The sequence below is a fragment of the Triticum aestivum genome, chromosome 4A (genome assembly GCF_018294505.1).
Source record: "Triticum aestivum cultivar Chinese Spring chromosome 4A, IWGSC CS RefSeq v2.1, whole genome shotgun sequence".
Classification (NCBI taxonomy): Eukaryota; Viridiplantae; Streptophyta; class Magnoliopsida; order Poales; family Poaceae; genus Triticum; species Triticum aestivum.
Genome location: NC_057803.1, coordinates 555,776,534 through 555,790,784, shown reverse-complemented (window position 1 = coordinate 555,790,784; position 14,251 = coordinate 555,776,534).

The window sequence follows — 14,251 nt, the reverse complement described above, 5'->3', positions numbered from 1 at the left end:
AGTTGGCGCCCACCGTGGGGCTATCGCACGATGGTTTCAAGTTCTTGGAGGGCCGCTTTGAAGGACTCGAGGGCTACGCTGTGGGCCGGATGACTAAGAGTCGTCGCGGCAAGCTCTACATCGATGATGCAGGCTGGGGCCCCGAGGCCGGCTCAGTTGAGTACGGGTACCGGGTCCCCTTTGGTGGCATACACGTTTTCATCGGCAAGATCGGTGAACCGGGCCCTGAGCTGGACATCTGCACCGACCTCGTCGAAACGGCTCAGCGTGCGCGGTCCGCCCGGGTTAAACTGGCCGTGAAGCGTGCCTTCGTGGGAGTCATCCATGGAGGAAGTTACGAGGATGGATCGGAATCTCGCGGCGAGACCGTCGTTTATTCCGGCGACGAGTCATCAACCGGAGAAACCGAATCTCTATATCAGCTACAAGATGGCCGGATTGGGGGCTGTTCCGATGGCGACAGTATTCCGGACCCCTCTGATCTACCCAACCGAGTTGGAATATTCATGGCCGGCACACAAGCAACGCTTCATTCTTCAACCGTCGCGCCAATAACCTCCGGTTCAGCAGCGGCGACAGCTGCCGGGGCAGGAAGCTCCGCACGCTCGCCGGCTCAAGTTCTATCAGATCTATTTGATGCATTGGCTGTGCTTATGGCAGAAGCTAATCCGGCGGATCAGGAAGTCCACAACGCGGAGATTGCAAAGGTGAAGGAACAGATCACCCAGGCCAAGGCGGACCTGGCAGCTGAGAATGCCAGGATGACCACAGAGCGGGCCGCTTTAGACGCACAAGCCTACAGGCTCATGTTGGACCAGAATGCCTCGCATGAAGTCATGAAGAGGAAGTACCGATCCCGTTTTCCTTCGGTTTTCGAGGCCAGAGACCTTTTCAACACCCCAGGAGCAGGAACCAGTAATCCGCTGGAGGGAAACCAGCCGGAAGCTCCGGGAGCCGGTGCGCCGGTTCAGCCCCGTCTGATGAATCCGCCTCGTCAAAACACTGTTATACCTCAGGCTGTTTCAACACCTCCGGGTCACTACTCCAACCCAATGGACAATCTCGTTGCCGCTGCTGCACGGCTGGAGGCCATTCCAATTGAAGGTGACTCGCCGCAGGCGGTAGAGACACGACGGGTCAAAGAGCTTCTTAGGATAGCTTTGGTCCAACAGGAAGCATACTCGTACAGTCGCGACCGGATCCACTCGACCCCTCGTCCAAGCCGGAGCTATAGCAGGCATATGGATGAACCAGCAGTATCAAGTAATGAACGACGCGGAGCACCCCGCGACAACAACCCGGCGGGTGGTGCTGATAACGCTCAGGAAGTGGTGGACCGGGCCCGAGCACGCAGGGAGGCCGAGTTAGCCGCACAATATCAGGCTCGGCAGCTTACGCTGGTTCGTCCAACTATTTCGGTCAAACCCGGTGTTACTTCTAGCTCTTTTGGGGTGCCTTGCCTTGTCCCCGCTTTATGCAATGTGCGTCTGCCCAAGGATTTCAAGGGCCCGCACAAGGTCCCAAATTACACGGCGGATCAACCCCCAGAGACATGGGTGGAGAGCTATGAGATGGCCATGGAGATGCTTGATGTGGATGATGCGGCATGTGCGAAGTACTTCACCATGATGCTTGAAGGAACGGCCCGCACTTGGTTAAAAAGCTTACCGGCCAACTCTATCAGTTCATGGGCCCAATTACGAGCCCGGTTTATCAGTAATTTCAAGGATACATGTAAGCAGCCTATGTCGATAGTGGACTTAGCTGCCTGTGTCCAGGAGGAAGGAGAATCGACGACTCATTGGGTGCGCCGGGTCTCACAAGTGTTGCATTCATCAGACCGCATCAACGCCGACACCATAGTCTTAACCCTAGAAGGCAACTGCCGGTTTGGGCCCCTAAAGCTGAAGTTGGGACGGATGAAGCGCCATTGCACTGACATGGGGACCCTCATGGCTGCTTTGGTAAAGTATGCTGATTCTGATAGTACCAAGGATCCCGAATCTGATGATGACAAGGCAGGGAAGGGAAAGAGGAACAGCAACTCCAAAGGTCAGCAGCATCACTTGGCAGGCAATGGTGGCGGAGGCAAGCGTAAAGCGGATGGTAACATGGACTTTGTGGCTAATACCAACGCGCAGGACAAGGGCCAGCGACGCAGGGGTAAACCGCCAAATCGCAGTGGGGCACCCAACCCTAACCCGGACCGCCTAAATTATCTACTGAGCCAGCCCTGTCCAAGACATGGGACGAAGGAGGTGCCAGCAAACCACCTTTGGAAGGATTGCTTCATTATGCAGGAGTTCAAGAATTCTAATGCTTTCCGGTATGATCACGGCTCCGGCGGTGGCTCAGGATCCGGGCCGGGTTACGGTGGAGGAAATTCCGGTTCAGGATTTAATGGTAATCCGGGCGGACATAATAATCAAAATAATCAGAACAACCAGGGTGGTTACAACCAGCAGCAGCAACAGTCAGGTTACCAGAGCAACCCAAAGCAGTTGAATAGTGGGCAGTACCATGTCTTCACCACTAGCTTGGACAAGCGAGACCGGAAGGTTCAGAGGCGGGCAGTCAACTCTGTTGAACCGGCCGTGCCCCGTTATTTACGCTGGTCTGAACAGCCAATCATATGGAGCAGAGAGGATCACCCTCCCCAGGTTGATAATCCGGGTCAGTTGGCTTTGGTGGTGGCGCCTCAGGTGGGAGGTTACAAGTTCACCAAGGTGCTCATGGATGGAGGGAGCAGCATTAATATCTTGTACTATGAGACCTTCCGTCGTATGGGACTAACAGATAAAAATCTCAAACCGTCTAATACGGTGTTCCACGGTGTGGTACCTGGCAAGTCAGCATATCCTGTTGGTAAGATAGCTCTGGAAGTGGCCTTTGGAGATGATCATGATTCCAGGTCGGAAACATTGATGTTTTAAGTGGTGAAAATCCAAAGTCCATATCACGCCCTGTTTGGGCGACCGGCCTACGCCAAGTTTATGGCACGGCCCTGTTATGTGTATTTGCAGCTCAAAATGCCGGGTCACAAGGGGACAATAACGGTTCACGGAAGCCGTAAAATCGCTTTGGAGTGCGAGGAAGGAGATGCGGCCTACGCAGAGTCGGTTTGTGCCACCGAGGAGCTGAAGTATTATAAGGACAATGTTGATCCGGCGGACATGACTCCATTAAAGAAGCCAACTACGGAGCATGATCCGGCCCTGAAGTTCAAATCGGCAGCAGAAACTAAGCTTGTTGACTTCGTACCTGGCGATTCGTCCAAGCAGTTCAGCATCAGTGCCAACTTGGATCCGAAATAGGAAAGCGCGCTCATCGAGTTCATCCGTGAGAATCGGGACATTTTTGCATGGAAGCCCTCTGACATGCCAGGTGTACCGAGGCAACTCGCTGAGCACACCCTTAATGTGGATCCTAAATACAAACCGGTGAAATAGTTCCTCCGCCGGTTTAACGAAGAAAGACGCAAGGCGATTGGAGAAGAGGTAGCCAGGCTCTTAGCAGCTGGCTTTATTGTTGAAGTTTTTCACCCTGAGTGGCTTGCCAATCCGGTGCTAGTCCTTAAGAAAAACGGCACCTGGCGCATGTGTGTGGATTACACAGATCTTAATAAGGCTTGTCCAGCAGATCCTTTTGCCCTCCCCCGTATTGATCAAATTATTGATGCTACGGCGGGTTGTGAGCGTTTAAGTTTTTTGGATGCATATTCTGGCTATCATCAGATCAAAATGGCAGTTAAGGACCAGGAGAAGACGACATTCATAACTCCCTTTGGAGCCTTCTGCTATGTGTCTATGCCCTTTGGGCTCAAGAGTGCCCAGGCAACTTATCAACGGTGTGTACAAAATTGTCTTCACAAGCAGATTGGCCGTAATGTACATGCTTACGTGGATGATATCGTGGTTAAGTCCAGGGAGAAGGAGACTCTGGTTGACGATTTGAAGGAAACCTTTGATAACCTGAGGACGTACAAGATGATGCTTAATCCGGCCAAGTGTGTCTTTGGTGTACCGGCAGGCAAGTTATTGGGTTTTCTGGTGTCCAACAGGGGAATTGAGGCTAATCCGGAGAAGATCACAGCCATCACCTCCCTGGCTAAACCGAAGTGTATCAATGATGTTCAACGCCTGGCAGGCCGGATTGCCGCGTTAAGCCGGTTTATCAGCCGCCTTGGTGAGAAGGCAATCCCTTTGTATCAGATGTTGAAGAAGACGGATCAGTTCGTCTGGAGTTCCGCTGCTGATGAAGCATTTGAGGACTTAAAGCGGCAATTGGCCAATCCGCCTGTGCTCGCCGCTCCCATTGACAAGGAGCCGTTACTGCTATATGTTGCTGCTAATGCTCGTGCGGTCAGCGTGGCTATTGTGGTGGAGCGAAAGGAGGCAGGTAAGGAGCATCCGGTTCAACGTCCGGTCTATTATATCAGCGAGGTACTCATTGAGTCCAAGCAAAGGTATCCGCATTGGCAGAAGCTGGTGTACGGAGTTTTTATGGCAAGCCGGAAGCTTAAGCAATACTTCCAAGGGCACCCAATTACGGTGGTCAGTTCTGCTCCTTTGGGGGATATCATCCAGAACCGGGAAGCGACTGGCCGGATTGCCAAGTGGGCTATAGAGCTTGGGCCGCACGGATTGAAGTATGTGCCTCGGACGGCGGTTAAGTCTCAAGCACTTGTTGATTTCATCAATGATTGGACGGAAATGCAAGCACCTGAAGAAAAGCCGGATCACACATATTGGACCATCCATTTTGACGGATCCAGGCAATTGGAAGGCTCGGGGGCTGGAGTCGTATTAACTTCCCCACGAGGTGATAAGTTTTGTTACGTTCTCCGCTTAATGTTCCCTTGTACTAACAATGCAGCTGAGTATGAAGCCTTGCTCCATGGTCTCCGGATGGCTAAGGAGATGAACCTAAGTCGAGTTAAGTGCTTCGGTGACTCGGACCTCGTGGCTCAACAAGTATCTGGCACTTGGGACTCCAAGGACCCACTCATGGCAGCATATCGTCGTGAGGTGGATATTGTTGCAGGTCACTTTAAAGGCTATCAGGTGGACCACGTGGACCGACGGAAGAATGAAGCGGCGGACGCTTTAAGCCGGCTGGGCTCTCAGCGCAAACCGGTCCCGCCCAATGTTTTTCTGGATGTGCTGCACAACCCGTCGGTCAAGCTCCCTGGTGAAGCGGATTTGGCTATTCCTGATCCGGAGGCTCAATTGGTGGCAGCTCTTCATGTCATTCCGGATTGGACGCTTCCTTACCTGGCGTACATGAACCGGGGCGAGTTACCAGAGGATGAGACTCTGGCCCGACAGATAATCCGGCGGTCCAAGTCCATGACTATTGTCAATGGCGAGTTGCATCATTGCAGTGTATCAGGGGCGTTTCAACGCTGTGTGTCTCCTGAAGAAGGCTGTGAAATTTTGCGTGAGATCCACGAAGGAGATTGTGGTCACCACGCCGGTTCAAAATCTTTGGTAGCTAAAGCGTTTCGCCATGGCTTCTATTGGTTAACTGCTCATGCTGATGCGGAGGATCTGGTCAGACGATGTGACGGTTGCCAAAAGTTTTCAAGACGTGCTCATGTGCCGGCTCAAGAATTGAGAATGATTCCAATTACTTGGCCGTTTGCGACTTGGGGGCTGGATATGGTTGGGCCTTTCAAAAGGTCCAAAGATAAGAAGACCCACCTCCTGGTGGCGGTTGACAAGTTTACAAAGTGGGTGGAGGCAGAACCTGTTAGCAAGTGTGATGCGGCCACGGCGGTTCAGTTCATCAAAAAAGTGATTTTCCGGTTTGGCTTTCCACACAGTATCATCACAGATAATGGTACCAATTTGTCCAAGGGTGCCATGAAGGAGTTCTGCGAACGGGAGCACATCCGGCTTGACGTTTCATCAGTGGCACACCCACAGTCCAATGGTCAAGCAGAAAGGGCTAATCAAGAGATCTTGAGAGGCATCAAGCCCCGGCTTATGGTTCCTTTGCAGAGAACGCCGGGTTGTTGGGTAGAAGAGTTACCATCTGTGTTATGGAGCATCAATACTACACCCAACAGATCAACAGGATACACGCCGTTCTTCATGGTCTACCGAGCGGAGGCGGTTCTCCCGAGTGATATCCGTCATGACTCACCTCGTGTGGCGGCTTATGTTGAAGCGGACAACAAGACAACACGGCAAGATGCTTTGGACCTGTTGGATGAAGAACGTGACATAGCAGCCGCCTGCTCGGCGGTTTACCAACAGGATCTTCGTCGTTATCACAGTCGCCGAGTCAGAACCAGAGCCTTTCAGGAAGGAGATTTGGTGCTTCGGCTCATTCAAGACCAGACTGATATGCATAAGCTATCCCCACCTTGGGAGGGACCTTTCGTGGTCAGCAAGAATCTGCACAATGGGTCATACTATCTGATCGATATTCGAGAGCATAAAGACTCACGTACATCAAAGGAAGAGACCAACAGGCCGCGGAACATAGCTCATCTTCGGCCTTACTATACCTGAGCCATTGGCTCTACTTATGTACATATTATGACGATGTATATATTATGATTAAATATGATAAACCGGAACCTCAGCTAAAGCGGGGTATCTATCCTTTTACATCATGTGTGGTTACACGGAGTTGTTCTAAAGAGACCTCCGGTTTACCCCTTGAGTTAGCTTTTCAAAAGCATCATGTTATATCACTTGGGGGCTTGGTCGTGTCTGAACCAATGCAACACCTCTTGATAGGCGAGAGCCACCAGATCACTTGGGGACTTGGTCATGTCTGAACCAGTCACGCCTCTTGATCGGCCTAAGGCCACAGAATCACTTGGGGGCTTGGTCGAACCCGAACCATTGCCACGCCTCTTGATCGGCATAAATGCCACGGTTTCATTTGGGGACCTGGCTGACTTGAACCATAGCTACACCTATCGGGAGCTTGGTCATGTCCGACCATGGTAACGCCATCTGATTGGCTCAAATAAGCCTCTTTTTGCAAATGGTTTTATCATTGCCTTTGTTTCACAATTTTCTTTGATAGATATTTCTTTCATTTTGTTGCGTTTTTTAAACCGACAAAATTTTAAAACCGGTTCACACTGTCAATTGACGGAACACGGTTCATTTTTAATCCGGAGACTATTTGCCCGGTTTGATTTTTTGTTAACATCCTATTACGGAGTAACACGGTGCTTTATTATAACCCAACACGGTTTACATGGTAAACCGGCATTATATATATACAGGAGATGCTATTCCTCCGTTTCAAGATTGGCTAAGCCAACTTCATGCCCAACGATGGCAGGTATCATGTATCTCAAAGATTTGATCATATGCTTACATTTCAGATATTTTGATTTCACATATGCAGACATCATACTCCGTTTGACGGTACAACCGCGGTGGCACTTTAAGATTTTTATATTGCAAAAAATACTTTGGAAAGTTCATCACCCAAAGGAAGAACAAGTTGCAGTAATTATGCACGAAGGCATATCAAAATCAAGAGTATCGGCTAGCCTATTACAAGGCAACACGGTGCCCAAAACAAGATCATTGTTTTTCAAAGGAGAAGCAGTTTAAACCGGCTTACGGTTCAAGCTTGGTCACCAGCCTGGCCTGATGGTTGTGGGTCATCCCGCGCCGCTTCAACTTCAGTTTCTCTACCTAGCGGCTGGAAATCAATAGTTGTCCAGTCGATTCCCATTAATGCTTGAAAGACAGCTTCATCATGGATCAGCAACGACGGTTCAATATCGGGAGCGTAAGTATGCTTACGGATTGGAGGGATAAGATTTTCCGCTTCATGAATTGGTGTAGCTACTCGCTTGTTTTGATTGTCATATTGGGCTTGATAATGAGACAAGTCTGCTTCTTCAGCCAATTGACAAGCTAGCGGACGCACCTCCCGGTTTATTGCTTGCAGATCCGCTTCACTAAACTCTGACCCGTCTTCCTTCAATCTAGGATAGCCCTGAGCCGCTTCAATAGGATCAAAATCCGGCACCCAAGCTTTTGCCTGGATTAAGGCATTGATCGCACCGGTTCGAGCAGCAGATTTCTTCAGCTCTTCAACCCGGGCAGGAAGCACCGACAGTTTCTGCAGAGTGTCCTGAATCAAAGTGGGCGCCGGCTTGTTGTGGGATGCAGTACAGATGATCCGCTGTGCACCAGTGTACAGTTGTTCGATCAACGTATAGGCGGCTTTCAATTTCTTCCGCACATCTGACCCCAAATGACCAATGCGTGTCCCTGAAATATCACAAGGGTTAACAAACCGGCAGCTCTGTAAGACGGCAGAATCAATTCAGAAATCAAACCGGCTTACCAAAGATAGCAGCGGTCATGGCATGCATGTGCCGCTTTATGCTGGTCAGTTCATCCACCACCGGTTTTAGTGCAGCCTCGGCGTCTTCTGCTCGTTTGGTTAAAGCGGATTTTTCAGTAGCCCAATCCGCCCGCTCCTTCTTGAAATCCTTCTTAAGCTGTTCCATGACGCTTAAGGCGCTGGTCAACTCCTCTTTTGCTTTTGAGGTTTCAGTCTGTTGGGACTTTAGATTTTCTTGGAGATCGGCGATTTGGGTCTCTTTTGTCTTTAGCTCAGCCTGCATACAGACAGTTATATGATTCAGAAAGCAGTGCAAGAATTGAAGCACCAACCACATAACAAGTTATGCACTTGGCGCTTGGGGGCTAATGCCTATTTGATCTTCATATTTCACTTGATTATAAAGTCCCAAGCTCAATACAAGTATTCAACTTGGCACTTGGGGGCTAATGGCTATTTGTTCAAATAAGTTCTGATGCGGCGATATTAATTACTTAAGTCCCGGTTTAACTACATTAAGTTGAATCGGCCCTTGGGGGCTACATCAGCGAATTTCGAGGCATTAAGATTTATATTAGTAAGTCCCGGTTTGAAAGAAGATTACAAACCGGTTCTTGGGGGCTAGGTGAGTCAGCAAGAATTGAAGCATACAAGTAGGAAAGAGCATATGGAAGTTACCTCATATTTATCTTTCATCATGTTAACCAGACCGACTTCATAGTCACGACTGGTATACAGCCGGTTCAGATAGCCGGAATGGATGTCTTGGGCGTTCAGAGCAGCGTAAGTCGCTAGATCAACATTCCACTTGCCCTTGCCAAAGGCAGCAAATTCTTCCTTGGCAGTATGTTTAGATAAAGCGACATGATTGCTTGGCTCTGTATGGCCAATGCCAGTAATAACAACTTCATCATCCTTGGCGTCACCGCTTTGCATTGGGGCCGTCAGTTTATCAGTAGACTTGGATGGACTGGTGGATTTCTCAATCCGGATGGGGCTTCTGGGCTGGTCAACAGGACCGGAGGTATCAACATGTCTCTCTTCAGTAATAAATTCATCATCTTGTGGTGGTAGGTCGTTTGGCACATCCTCACGGATGGCCGCTTCAGGGTTGAGTACTCTGTCTGGTTCAGGAATAGCATCTTCTTCAACCGCTTTATCTAGCCGAGCCTTCTTGCTTGGCTTAGGCTTGGCCCTGAAAGGAGTAACAAAGGTCAGTACAGTATATGCTACAAAGTAATACACCAGAAGCGTTATGATAAGTATGGCTTACCCAAGCACCATTTTGAGCGGCGGCAGCTGGGTAGCTGATGACTCGCCAGATGATGAATGGGAAGTGACCTGATAATCGGAGTCAGACGGATTAAGAGGTTGACGAAAACAGCCCATTTTAGGACAAGCACTGACAGGCAAATTAGAGACCTCTGAATGGCGTTTCCAAACCGGACTATTCGGTAAATCGGCGGAGGTAACTACCTGGCCACTATGCCGGGTCGTGCGGCGAGCTTCATGCTGTTGGGTCTTCATAAAAAATTTGGGATCCACGTAAGCAAGAGGATGAGAAAATTTAACCTTCCGGTTTGCCTGACGGATTTTTAGTGAAGGCAAAGGATCTGAGTCGGAGGAAAGAATAATTACCTCTGCAACATCAGCATGACTGGCTTCGGCATCATCCTGACAAATATCATCATCAATAAGGCGTGTGAGAAATAAGCCAAGTGAATCAAGTTCTACCTCAAGGTCCGGGTTACCCACATCGTCATCAGCGGCCGGATCAGAGGATACAGTGGTTCTTTTCCTATGGGTAGTCTTCTTCACAGCTTTAGTCTTTTGCCGGATTGATCTTTCCAGTTTGTCTAGTTTTTCTGGTTTCTCCTGCGGCAGTTTCTTGCTCCAAAACGAATCATTGCCCTGTTTAAACAAGCATTGATATTAAACAATGACCAGATATATCAATAACAGGTTCAGAAAAAAGAACAATCAAACTCTTACAACTGGCGGTTTGTTGGTGGCACAGAAGGGAAGCAGGCCGGTTCGAGCACAGACGTGTTCCGGTTCATTCAGCATTTTATTCACAGCCTCTGTGATTTCTTCGTCGGTAAGCTGGATGTTAGCATGTCGCAATGGGTCATCAACACTGCCAGTATACTCACACATCAAACCGGAGCGCTGACTAAGGGGCAGTATGCTCCACGATATCCAACAGCGAGCGAGATCAACTCCTGTTAAACCATTGGCCATGAAGGCTCTGAGCTTGGACAGTTGAGGAGCGTATTTGCTTCTCTCCTTGGCAGTCAACCTTTGCGGAAAGGGGCGTGTATTGCTAAGCCGCTCCGGACGAAAGCTAGGCAAAGGATTTTCACCAGCAGGGGAGGTGTCTCTGCAATAGAACCATGTTTGATTCCACTATTTGGGGTGGCTGTGCAGCTTGGCGTGAGGGTATGTGACCTCTTTCCTTTTCTGAATCGCCACACCGCCCAATTCCGTATTGGAACCGTCAGAAAACTCAGTACGGCGGTTTAGATGGAAACAGTCTCTGAACAATTCCACTGTGGGCTCCTCTTGAAAAAACACCTCACAGAGCACTTGGAAGTGACACATGTTTGTAACAGAGTTGGGACCAGTGTCTTGTGGGTGGAGTTGAAAATCGGCTAAAACGTCCCGGTAAAATTTAGAACCGGGCAGCTTAAAGCCCCGCACTAAGTGATCTACGAAAACGACGACCTCTCCTTCTTGAGGTGTGGGAGGGCATTCTTTGCCAGGAGCTCTCCAATGGATGGTGTTTTTGCTGCCTAAAGCGCCGATCAGGACTAAATTATTCAGTTGAGTCTCTGTGACGCGAGAAGGAACCCAGTTGCACTCATATACTTGCTTGGCCATGATGAAATCTACAAGATAGGTAATTCCGGTTCAAGAATGCATTTATTAAAGTGCATTGGTATGTACAATGTTAAACCGGAGACAGCTCTATCTAAACCGGAGTTTATGAAGCAACAACATCTGGCGGTTCAACAAGGGGACTAATGGTATATACCGGTTTGGCAATTTTTCTACAAAGTTAAACCGCCGGATATAAGCATTGAAATAGTTGAGATTGTGGATAGATAAGTGTATAGAAACAGATTTCACAAGATTTCTCTACAGCGACGGATCTGAAGCAAGTTCAGAAAAGAAGGAAAATATTCAAGGTTCAAAAAAGAACAGTACCGAATCAATGGGCAGAGATACATGTAGATCTATGGTCTTGAGGCATATAAGTAAAGGCGGATGCTAAGAACTACCGCTACACAGAGCAAAGGTTCACATGTTCATCTAGGATCTATCATATGAGTACGAAGCATACGATGAACACTGAAGAACTTGGAAACCCTAGAACGGATCTACGGAGGAAAAGGTGAAGAACTCACCGGAGCCGAGGAAGAAACAGAAGGTCGCCGCGATGCTCTGGTACAATCAGGATGATGCAGCGGCCAAGGTTGGAGCAGAAGTCGTCGACGGCGGCGGAGCTCCGAAGCTGGACGACGCGGGGAAGACGAAGCAGAAGGGCACGAAGGGGAAAAAAGAAATGACCCTTCGGTCTTATTTATAAGGCAAGGGGCATGTGTCAGGCACGAAAATCAAGGAACCGTGGGTCTGGAAACGGAGCTGTCGCCTTGATTGTCGCAGACCTATTAAACAAAAAAGGTATCATGGATAAGTTTCTTTATAACAGGTGACGTCATGCCGGTTTACAATGACCAGAGAAGATGACATCACGGCGATTCAACAAACTACAAGAAGGTGTTGAAGATGAAGATTTTTGCTAAGGATTGACATGAACCTGTTCAAATCAATCTGGGGCCTAATGTTGAGGATATCACTACTGGGCGTAAACCGGCCTATCTGGGCCGGGTTAACTTCTTCAGTAGTTAACTATGTTGAAACCCAAGAAGGCAGATGAGGGCTCAAGGCCCATAGTCGGTTCAAGGCCTGTAGCCGTAAACCGGCGTTGGCATGTAACTTGTATTGTAAGTTAGGAATAAGTAGAGACCAAACCGGACACATCTATGAGCCGGTATTGGGAATCTGTGAACCGACGGGCGTCACCGTGTATATAAGGGGACGACCCGGCTGCGGTTCAGACAAGAGACAACAACTCGAGACATAGGCGAAGCTTGTTTGCTCCCTAGTCATCGAAACCCCATCAATCCCATCACAACTAGACGTAGGCTTTTACCTTCATCGAAGGGGCCGAACTAGTATAAACTCTCTTGCGTCCCTGTGTCCGCTTTAACCCCTTCAAGCTAACCCGCCGCGATGGCTCCATGACTAAGTCCTTTCTCTAGGACATCTACCGTGACAAAACCAAGACAGTAACTGTACCTGCTCCCTTATTGGAAAGTATTTCATCACAGAAACCAGTTCCTGTGACAGCTACACCAATTAGTGAGGAAGCTAATGATAATGACCATGAAACTTCAGATCAAGTTACTACCGAACCTCGTAGGTCAACCAGAGCAAGATCCGCATCAGAGTGGTACGGTAATCCTGTTCTGGAGGTCATGTTACTTGACCATGATGAACCTACGAACTATGAGGAAGCGATGACGAGCCCAGATTCCGCAAAATGGCTTGAGGCCATGAAATCTGAGATGGGATCCATGTATGAGAACAAAGTGTGGACTTTGGTTGACTTGCCCGATGATCGGCAGGCCATCGAAAATAAATGGATCTTCAAGAAGAAGACATACGCTGATGGTAATGTTACTGTCTACAAAGCTCGACTTGTTGCGAAAGGTTTTCGACAAGTTCAAGGAGTTGACTACGATAAGACCTTCTCACCAGTAGCGATGCTTAAGTCCGTCCTAATCATGTTAGCTATTGCCGCATTTTATGATTATGAAATTTGGCAAATGGATGTAAAGACTGCATTCCTGAATGAATTTCTAGAACAAGAGTTGTATATGATGAAACCTGAAGGTTTTATCGATCCAAAAGGTGCTAAGAAAGTGTGCAAGCTCCAGCGATCCATTTATGGACTGGTGCAAGCCTCTCGGAGTTGGAATAAACGTTTTGATAGTGTGATCAAAGCATATGGTTTTATACAGACTTTTGGAGAAGCCTGTATTTACAATAAAGTGAGTGGGAGCCCTGTAGCATTTCTAATATTATATGTGGATGACATATTGTTGATTGGAAATGATATATAATTTCTGGATAGCATAAAAGGATACTTGAATAAGAGTTTTTCAATGAAAGACCTCGGTGAAGCTGCTTACATATTAGGCATCAAGATCTATAGAGATAGATCAAGACTGTTAATTGGACTTTCACAAAGCACATACCTTGACAAAATTTTGAAGAAGTTCAAAATGGACCAGGCAAAGAAAGGGTTCTTGCCTGTGTTACAAGGTGTGAAGTTTAGTAAGACTCAATGCCCGACCACTGCAGAAGATAGAGAGAAAATGAAAGATGTTCCCTATACTTCAGCCATAGGCTCTATCATGTATGCAATGCTATGTACCAGACCTGATGTGTGCCTTGCTATTAGTTTAGCAGGGAGGTGCCAAAGTAATCCCGGAGTGGATCACTGGACAGTGGTCAAGAACATCCTGAAATACCTGAAAAGGACTAAGGATATGTTTCTCGCTTATGAAGGTGACAAAGAGCTCATCGTAAATGGTTACGTTGATGCAAGCTTTGACACTAATCCGGACGATTCTAAATCGCGAACCGGATACATGTTTATATTGAACGGTGGAGCTGTCAGTTGGAGCAGTTCTAAACAGAGTGTCATGGCAGGATCTACATGTGAAGCGAAGTACATTGCTGCTTCGGAAGTAGTGAATGAAGGAGTCTGGATGAAGGAGTTCATATCCGATCTAGGTGTCGTACCTAGTGCATCGGGTCCAATGAAAATCTTTTGTGACAATACTGGTGC